Raw genomic sequence first — 9,910 nt, 5'->3', positions numbered from 1 at the left:
GCTTGGGCGGGGCCCCGCCATCTTTTATAACTGCCCAATGGAAGGGGCTCCCACGACCGAGGGAGGCCGGGCTTTGGGCTGGAGCCAATCCTCGGCGGCGGGGCGCGGCCATGTCTGTGCGGGGCGGAAGGTGCACGTGACCATTCTTGGGCAGACATGTTAATAGGAAGTCGGAGTCTCACAGTTCTCCGCCTTCCGCCTCCGAAAAAAAACGGTTGGAGGCATGAGGTCTGATCCTAACCTAATGACAGCTCGTAAAGATAAAAATAAAACCGACAGAGCTGTAGGGCATAACAAGCAGTAACCTGTTTTGATTTTGCCGGTACCCCCCAAGCCAGGGTTGCCAGATGTAGCAAATAAAAATACAGGACACCCAGTGAAATCTGTTTTCAGCTGGACAGCCAATAATTTCTTTTCTTTTTTCTTTTCTTTTTTTTTTTTTTTTTTGTCTTTTGTCTTTTTATTGTTGTTGTTGCTATTTCTTGGGCCGCTCCCGCGGCATATGGAGGTTCCCAGGCTAGGGGTCTAATCGGAGCTGTAGCCCCCGGCCTACGCCAGAGCCACAGCAACACGGGATCCGAGCCGCGTCTGCAACCTACACCACAGCTCACGGCAAAGCCGGATCGTTAACCCACTGAGCAAGGGCAGGGACCGAACCCGCAACCTCATGGTTCCTAGTCGGATTCGCTAACCACTGCGCCACGACGGGAACTCCCAATAATTTCTTAGTAGAGGCAAAAAATGCTAAGTATAGTTAAGCTAAAAAATTATTCCTTGTTAGCTGGCAGCCCTATCCCAAGCCGATCTCAGGAAATATCTTAGCATCTTTAGCAGAAACTTGAGCAAATGACATGGTCTCTTTGAACGCCTCATCTGAGAATTGGGCACAGTAATATCTCATAGTGTTGTCATGACTGGAGGTAAATTAGTCCCCCTACGGGCACACAGTGGGATTTGGATAAATGACAGTTGTTAGGATTAGTAATGCCGAGAATGAGGTGCGTTAAAGAGAAGGGAGGAGGCTGGGTTTTAGTCATAGATCCGCTTCTGACTGAAAAGATCGTGTCCCCTCTCCAGCCTGCCAGGCTTGGTTGGACAACTTTTCTTCCCCTAACGATTCCCCAAACCTAGATCTAGATAAATTCTTATGGGAAGGGTAATTGCCTTTTGCCATTCCTGTGAATAGAAGAATATGTCTACCTGTCTGTCCTAGATATCAGTGCCCAGACCAGGCAGCCAATGCAACTGAAGCAGGATTTAATTAAGAAGCTAAACAGGTTGTAAAACTAACCACAGTAGCTACTATTTGTACCAAGCTTTGCCAGTTACAAAGTAACTTGACTTCACACCCATCATCTCAGGATAGTAGTTACTCTTACTCATATTTTACAGGTGAAGAAACAGCCTTGAAACAGATTAAAATTTTGTTCAGGAGTTTCAGCTTACAGGTGAGAGAATGTGAAGAAGACTCAGAATTCGCAATGAAAACATCTTGCCCTCCACACCCCAAACAATTGAAGTTAGGGCGATGGTTATCAGGGAGTTTGCAAAAGGGCAGGCATTCCACCCACTGCTGAGCAATCTGACTTGAGAAACCTCAGAGGTTCAACAGGATGAGTCCCATTCCCTAGCAAGTACCCTCCCTTATTCAAGGTGGGTCTTCGAGGCAGGTTTGGAAACAGACACACAACTGAGTCTGAAATGCAGAAAAGGCCAAGGAAGAGAGCCAGATCAATCATCTGGATCAATCATTAGAACCACGCAAAGACCCACAGAGGAAATCAATAAAATAGAGCAGAAAGAAATACCTAGAAGAAAATAATATGATGGACTCAAGGCCTGATGAGTTGAGTGCCCCTCCCCTGGGTATTTCTGGTGGAAACTGTTAAATGAGTGGACAAAACAAGAAATGGAGAACAGGGAGTTAAGAGTTCCCTGGTGGTGCAGTGGATTAAGATCTGGCATTGTCACTGCTGGGGCTAGGGTCGCTGCTGTGGCATGAGTTCAATCCCTGACTTGGAACTTCCACATGCTGTAGGTGCAATCAGAAAAAAAAAAAAGAAAAGTTAGGGAGTTACTAGTAGAATTGCTCCAACACAGAATACTGCTGGAGTTTGTGTTGGATCAATTCAAGTCAAAGAGCTTCTCTTGAGGGGCTGTGCTAGGCCCTGTAGCTACAATCATCTCAGAGCCCAAAGGGTCAGATTAGACCAAGTCCCCTGCCTCATGGAGTTCAATGGAAATTTAACAAACATGCTCACATGTGCAATTTTACCCTCTTATCTTGTTTGATCTTCACAACAATCAAAGAAGAAGAAGAAAAAGAAGAAGTACTGTTATCTCCACCTTATCCCATTGTGACTCAGTCGATTAAGAATCCGACGTGGTATCTGTGAGGATGTGGGTTGGAACCCTGACCTTGCTCAGGGGGTTAAGGATCCAGCATTGCCACAAGCTGCAGTGTAAGTTGCAGAGGTGGCTCAGATCGGATGTTGCCCTGGCTGGGGCGTAGGTCTCAGCTACCACTCTGATTCGACCCCTAGCCCAGGAACTTCAGGAAGGTGTGGCCATAAAAAGGAAAAAAAAAAAAAAAAAAGAATCCTGAGGGGAAATGATTTGCAGAGTCACCTGTTAATGAGAGGCAGAACCAGACGTGACTCTGGGAATTGGCTTTTCTTTCGCAAAACTATCAGAGGACCTGCTGTGTTTCAGGCAGTGTTCTTGGTGCTAAGGAAACCACAACAAACACAATAGACAAAAATCCTGCCCTCGTAATGTTGACAGTCCTGGGGGGAGAGACAGACCATACACAAGGCAGAGAGGTCAGGCACAGAGTGTGTTCTGCTAAAGTGTTTGGTGAAGCATCGTGGCATTAGCATCTTACTTTCAAAAAACCTAGAGTGTTGAATGTGGGGTTGCGTACATGAGTGCCTTTGTGCTGGTCCTCCCATTTCCTGTGTGTTTGAACACTTTATAATTAAAAAGTTGGGAAAGGAGTTCCCATTGGGGCCTAGCAGGTTAAGAACCTGACTAGGATCCATGAGGATGCAGGTTGGATCCCTGGCCTCCCTCAGTGGGTTAAAGGATCTGGCATTGCCTTGAGCTGTGGTGTAGGTCACAGACGGGGCTGATTGGACCCCTAGTCTGGGAAACTCCACATGCCTCGGGTGCAGCCCTAAAAAGAAAAAAAAAAAAAGTTGGGAAGAAATACAGTGGTTTGGTGGGTGATATAGGCTGTGGGGTGAAAGCAGGGAGGGAAACGGGGAGGACTGCAATTTTTTGTTTTTGTGTTTTACGGCCAAACCCACTGCATATGGAAGTTCGCAGGCCAGGGATTGCATCCGAGCCACAGCTGGGGCAAAACTGGATCCTTTAACCCACCGCCCTGGGCCAGGGATCAAACCCAAGCCTCCGCAATGACCTGAGCCATTGGATTTTTTTTTTCCATCTTTTTAGGGCCGGACCCACAGCAACTGGAATTTTCCAGGCTAGGGATTGAATCGGAGCTGTAGCTGCTGGCCTACACCACAGCCACAGCAATGCCAGCTCAGGGCTGTGTCTGTGACCTACACCACGGCTCACGGCAATGCCGGATCCTTAACCCACTGAGTGAAACCAGGGATTGAACCTGCATCCTCATGGATGCTAGTCAGATTCGTTTCCCCTGAGCCGTAATGGGAACGCCGTGCAGTTGGATTCTTAACCCACTGCGCCCCAGCAGGAACTCGGAGGACTGCAGTTTTAAAAAGTGGCCAGGGAAGGCCTGATTGAGAAGAGAGACATTTAAAAAAAAAAAAAAAAAAGAGGGAGATGAGAGCAAGCGCTGTGATAGATAACCCAGGGCAGGGCATTCCAGATGGAGGGAAAAGCAAGAGCAAAGGCCCTGAGGCAGCAGTCTCCTTCACCTGTTTCAGGAAAAGCAAAGAGGCCGCTGTGCCTGAAGTAGAATGTGAGGGAGCTTGGTCGGTATGAGGTCAAGGGCCTGTCGGGGCCTGCAGGACACTATAGACCATTTTTCAACCTTGGCTTTCACTCTGAGGGAAATGGGGAGCCATGGGAAGTTTGGGGCACAGGAGGAACCTGATCCACTTAGATTTTAAGAAACTGTGTCTGTTTGGAAGGAACGGGCTGCAAGGCAAGGCAGAGGCTGGGAGACCAATGAGGCAGCTACTGCTGAAACCCAGGTGAGAGATGGTGGCACAACCACCAGCCCATTCAATCATCACAAGTGTAGAATCATTGCAGTTGGGATTTGCATGATGATAAAATATGTAAGGTACACTCCAATATTCGTTGCGGCACTATTTTCAATAGCCAAGACATGGAAACAACCTAAATGTCCATCGACAGAGGAGTAGATAAAGAAGATGTGGTACATACACATGATGGAATATTACTCAGCCATTAAAAGGAACGAAATACCAGCATTTTTAGCAACATGGATGGACCTAGAAATTATCATGCCAAGTGAAGTCAGCCAGACAATGAGACGCCAACATCAAACGCTTTCACTGACATGTGGAATCTGAAAAAAGGACACAGTGAACTTTGCAGAATAGGCAATGACTCACAGACTTGGGAAAACTTACCGTTTCCAAAGGAGACAGTTTGGGGGGTGGGGGGATGCTCTGGGGTTGTGGGATGGAAATCCTATAAAATTGGATTGTGATGATCATTGTACAACTATAGATGTAATAAATTCATTGAGTAATAAAAAAAATGTTTAAGGTACAGAGGGCATTCTGAGAAGGCGTGGTTGGACTCTGTCCTGGGGGAAGCTTTATGAAAAGATGATTCTTGAGCAGGGGCGGGCAAACTCTCCTGCCTGCCACCTGTTCCTGGAGAGAACATTTTATTGGAAACACAGCACCACTTGTTTACATGTCTACGATTTCTCCAAAGGCAGAGATGAGTCATCATGACAGAAACTGTATGGCCCACAAGGCCTGAAATATGTCTATCTGGACCGTTACAGAAAAAAAAAAAAAAATTACCAACCCTTATTCTTACGTTGGGTTTCAAAGGTTGAATAGGAGTTGGCCAGCTGGATTAGGAAAGTAAGAACATTCCACGTGGAAAGAATCTCATGGTAACATCATGAGATTGTGCGGATCATTGGAGGAGCTGCTAGAGGTCGAACATTGTTGGAACCCAGTATGTGAGCAAATGCGAGGGCAGGTGGGCCCCAGAGGCCAAGCACGAAGGGTCTCAGGAGCCAGGAGGAGGGGGAGGAGGACCTTGCCCTGCAGGCAGTGGGAGCCCTGGAAGGGATAAAAGCAGGGAAGTAACTGGAAAAAAAAAAAATCACCCTGCTTCTGTGGGAGAGGTGATTGGAGGGCCCAGAGGCCATGAGGCAGCTGTGTAATGATTACACTAATTAGGTGGCTTCTGACCTGAGGAGGGGGCCACTGGGACTTGCGGCCTCCTTGGGAAGGAAATGAGTACAGGTGACCTTGAGCTATGAGGTGGCAGCCATGTGTCTTCTGGCGCAAGGGGGAAGCCAGTCCTGGCCAGCCAAGGCAGGATTTCCCCAAGCTGGGGGCCCCTCGGCCCAGCTCGGGAGCTCACGGCACAGGTTGTGGGCTGAGTGGAGGCTGGTTCTCAGGGCCAGGGAGCCAGGGAAGCTTGGATGGGGAGGGTTTGGAGAGGCTGAGTGAGCAGAGGGCATGTCAGACAAAGATGCAGGCCCTGCTAATGATCTTGCAGAATCTGACTTCTCAGGACGGGGTCTAATGGGAAGCTCCTGGGGGTCAGAGTGTGCAAGGCCTTCATCCCTTTCTGCTTTCTCCTGGGCTCCTCATCCTCACTTCACTTCCGTTCCTTCAGCCAGCAATTATGAAGGACCTACGTGCACAGGCCATCACTTCTGGTGCTGTGGGGCCACATGAAAGATGCATATCCCTGTCCTGAAAGTTCACAATTTAATACATAGTTGCCTCAAATACAGAGATAATCAGAAGTTCCTATTGTGGCTCAGCAGGTTAAGAACCCAACTAATATCCATGAGGATGTGGGTTCGATTCCTGGCCTCGCTCAGTGGGTTAAGGATCTGGCGTTGCCATGAGCTGTGGTGTAGGTCGAAGATGCGGCTCAGACCTGGCATTGCTGTGCTGTGGCTGGGAACTTCCATATGCCGTAGGTGCAGCCCTAAAAAAAAAGGCCAAAAAATAAATAAATAAATAAAGTGACATGTGAGCTGGTATAGAAGGACAAGCTGAAGCTGGGGGGAGTGGATAGGGGGTGGTTTCCAGCAGAGGGGTCTGCAAGAGCCAGAGTGTGGGGGTGTGGATGACTCGGAATCCAAAGGAGCCAGAGCCCAGGGAGGGTGGTGAGAGCTGAGAGAGCAGAGGAAGCAGAGGCCCGATCTAGAAGGTCTATGTGAAAAGAGTGTGGGGAGTTCCCTGGTGGCCTAATGGTTAAGGACCAGGCATTGTCACTGCTGTGACTTGGGTCACTGCTGGGGCACGGGTTCGATCCCCAGCCCAGGAAATTTTATGTGCTATGGGCATGGCCAAAAAAGAAAAGGAGTCTGAACTTTGTTCTGAAGGCACTGGGGAGCCATGGTAGTTTCTGAGCAGAGGAGCTTCCTGGTCGTGATGACGTGTTAGAAAGCTCTCTCTGCCTTCCTCATGGAGGCTGGATTAGAAGGTGCTGGAGGCAGGAAGACCAGGCAGGACGCCCTTGCCATTGCCCAGGAGGGGGATGCTGTGATTTGAACTGAAGCCACAGCGGAGGGAAGCGAGGGAGGATGCAGGGGAGCTAAGGTGATAAGGTCACAGGGATATGGTGACTGGTTGGCTGGGGGCGTGAGGGAGAGGGATGCGGCAAGGATGGTGGTCTGGTTTCTCTCTAGGGTGACTGAGTGGAAGTGGTGTCACCAGCCTATTCAAGAAACGCAGGGAGGCACAGGCTGGGAGGGTGACTCGAAGTGGTGTTGTGACTGCGTTGGGGTGGACGTGCTGGGGGAAGGGCAGGGGAAATTCATGCTTGCTGTGCAGATGCTTAGACAGATCTGGCTCATGAGAAACAGAGGCGAGCAGTGAGAGAGGTTGGAGCCGTCAGCATCAGATGTTGCCTAAGCTCTTGAGGGGCAATAGGACTCTCCTGGGAGAAGAGTCAAGGGCCAGGGCCGAAGCTCTGAACATCACCGATCATTGAGAGGTCAAGAAGGCACCCCAGGCTCATTGCAGCACTATTACAATAGCCAAGACAGGAAAGCAACACAAATGTCCATCAACAGAGGAATGGATAAAGAAGACGTGGCGTATATGTATAATGATGGAATGTTATGCAGCCATAAAAAAGAATGAATAACGCCACCTGTAGCAGCATGGATGGACCTAGAGATTGTCATACTGAGTGAAGTTAGAGAAAGATAAATATCATATGATATCGCTTATATGTGGAATCTACTAAAAATGATGCAAAAGAACTTATTTATAAAACAGGAGCAAACACAGATTTCAGAACCAATCTTATGGTTACCGTACATAAAACCATTACGGGGAGGGAGGAATTGGGAGGTTGGGAGTGATATATACACACCACACTATAAAACAGATGATAAACTAGAACCTACTGAATAGCACAGGGAAATCTACTCAATAGTTTGTAATAACCTATATGGGAAAAAATGGATATAGTTATATGTATAACTGATCCACTTTGTTGTACACCTGAAACTAACACAACATTGTAAGTCAACTACGCTCCAATAAAATGTTTTTAATTTAAAAAATTTAGGAGTTCCCGTTGTGGCTCAGTGGTTAATGAACCCAACTAGGATCCATGAGCATGCGGCTTTGATCCCTGGCCTCTCTCAGTGGGTTAAGGATCCGGCATTGCTGTGAGCTGTGTTGTAAGTCGCAGATGCAGCTCGGATCTGGCGTGGTATAGGCCGACCGATTGGACCCCCAGCCTGGGAACCTCCACATGCCACGCGTGTGGCCCTAAAAATAAAATAAAAAAGAAATTAAAGTTACTATAAAATAAAAATTTGTACTGGAGAGGAGTTCCGTTGTGGCTCAGCAGTAAGCTAGTATCCACTAGGGCTCAGGTTTGATCCCTGGCCTCACTCAGTAGGTTAAGGAACTGGCGTTGCCGTGAGCTGTGGTGTAGGTCGTAGACTTGGCTTGGATCTGGTGTGGCTGCGGCTGCGGTGTAGGCCGGCAGCTGTAGCTCTGATTCGACCCCTAGCCTGGGAACCTCCATATGCCCTGAGTGTGACCCTAAAAAGACAAAAACAAAACAAAAAAACAAACCACTTTACAACAATCCTTGAAAGCAGGCATGCTTAGCAGATTTAGCCAAGTGAATTCACCAATGTTTTACTGTTGAATCTAACAGTACTACTTTATTTTCCTACTTTACAAATCGGAAAATCATCTTGATTAATATTGCCGTTGCTTCTGTCAACATACAAACAATACACACATACGCGCATCTGATATATAGAGTTAAATAGAAAGAACACTTGATAAATTCATACTGATACTTCCAGTTCAGATTCAGCACCAGATTTTTACTTAACCTCTTCTCTATTCCCCCAGTATCTCTTTTGTTCCACATCAAGAATCTTGATTTTCTGGAGTTTTTGTCATGGCGCAGCGGAAACGAATCCCACTAGTATCCATGAGGAAGAGAGTTCGATCCCTGGCCTACCTCACTGGGTTAAGGATCCGGCGTTGCCGTGAGCTGTGGCGTAGGTCACAGATGAGGCTCAGAGCCCGTGTTGCTGTGGCTGTGGTGTAGGCTGGCAGCTGTAGCTCTGATTCAAAAGATACACACCTCACAGCACTTTGTGAGATAACAGGTTCACAAAGGATGCGTACGGTACACAGGACAACAATTTGTAGCCCAGCCCAGTGCAGGGACACTGTCTGCCAGCCCCTCCCATTTGCCTTTGATTTCAAAGGAGGAGGGAAGAGGAGGGGGAGGAGGGCCCAGGATTCCCCACGGGAGGAACAGCCTGTGGGAAACAGCACATCTTTCTCCAAAGAAGCCCAGGGTTGTGCCTGGCATGGGTGGCAGGTGAGAGCATGGCCCGTGAGTCAGACCAACCTGAGTTCAAGTCGTCCTCCCCCAGGGACTAACTGTGTGATACTGGGCAAGTTTGCTCACCTCTCAGAGTCTCAATTTCCTCCCCTGCAACATAGCAACAATACTACCTAACGCCTAAGATGGGGAGGATTAAGGGCGTCAGGGAACACCACACCCAGCAACCAGGGGTAGCCCCTGGGCAATTGGGAAATCAGTCCATTTCCTCAGCTTTAAAATGGGGCTGGGAGTTCCCATCATGGCTCACCAGGTTAAGAACCCAACATTGTATCCATGAGGATGCAGGTTTTTTTTTTGTTTTGTTTTTTTGTTTTTTTTTTTTTGTCTTTTTTGCTATTTCTTGGGCCGCTGCCACGGCATATGGAGGTTCCCAGGCTAGGGGTCTAATCGGAGCTGTAGCTGCCAGCCTACGCCAGAGCCACAGCAACGCAGGATCCGAGCCGCGTCTGCAACCTACACCACAGCTCACAGCAACGCTGGATCGTTAACCCACTGAGCAAGGGCAGGGACCGAACCCGCAACCTCATGGTTCCTAGTCCGATTCGTTAACCACTGCGCCACAACGGGAACTCCATGAGGATGCAGGTTTGATCCCTGGCCTCTCTCAGTGCGTTAAGGATCCAGCATTGCCAAAAGGTGCAGCATAGGTCGAAGATGTGGCTCTGATCCCGGTGTGGCTGTGGCTCTGGCTTAGCCTGGCAGCTGCAGCTCCAATTCGACCCCTAGCTTGGGAACTTCCATATGCCACAGGTGCGGCTATAAAAAGAAAAAAAAAAGTAATAAAAATAAATCAATAAAATGGGGCTGACCATTTCTGTACCATCGTTCCCCCTTACTGGGAAGGGTTATTATG

This window comes from Sus scrofa, chromosome 5 (genome assembly GCF_000003025.6).
Source record: "Sus scrofa isolate TJ Tabasco breed Duroc chromosome 5, Sscrofa11.1, whole genome shotgun sequence".
Classification (NCBI taxonomy): domain Eukaryota; kingdom Metazoa; phylum Chordata; class Mammalia; order Artiodactyla; family Suidae; genus Sus; species Sus scrofa.
The sequence above is the reverse complement of the archived record's forward strand: the minus strand, read 5'-3'. Positions refer to the sequence as shown.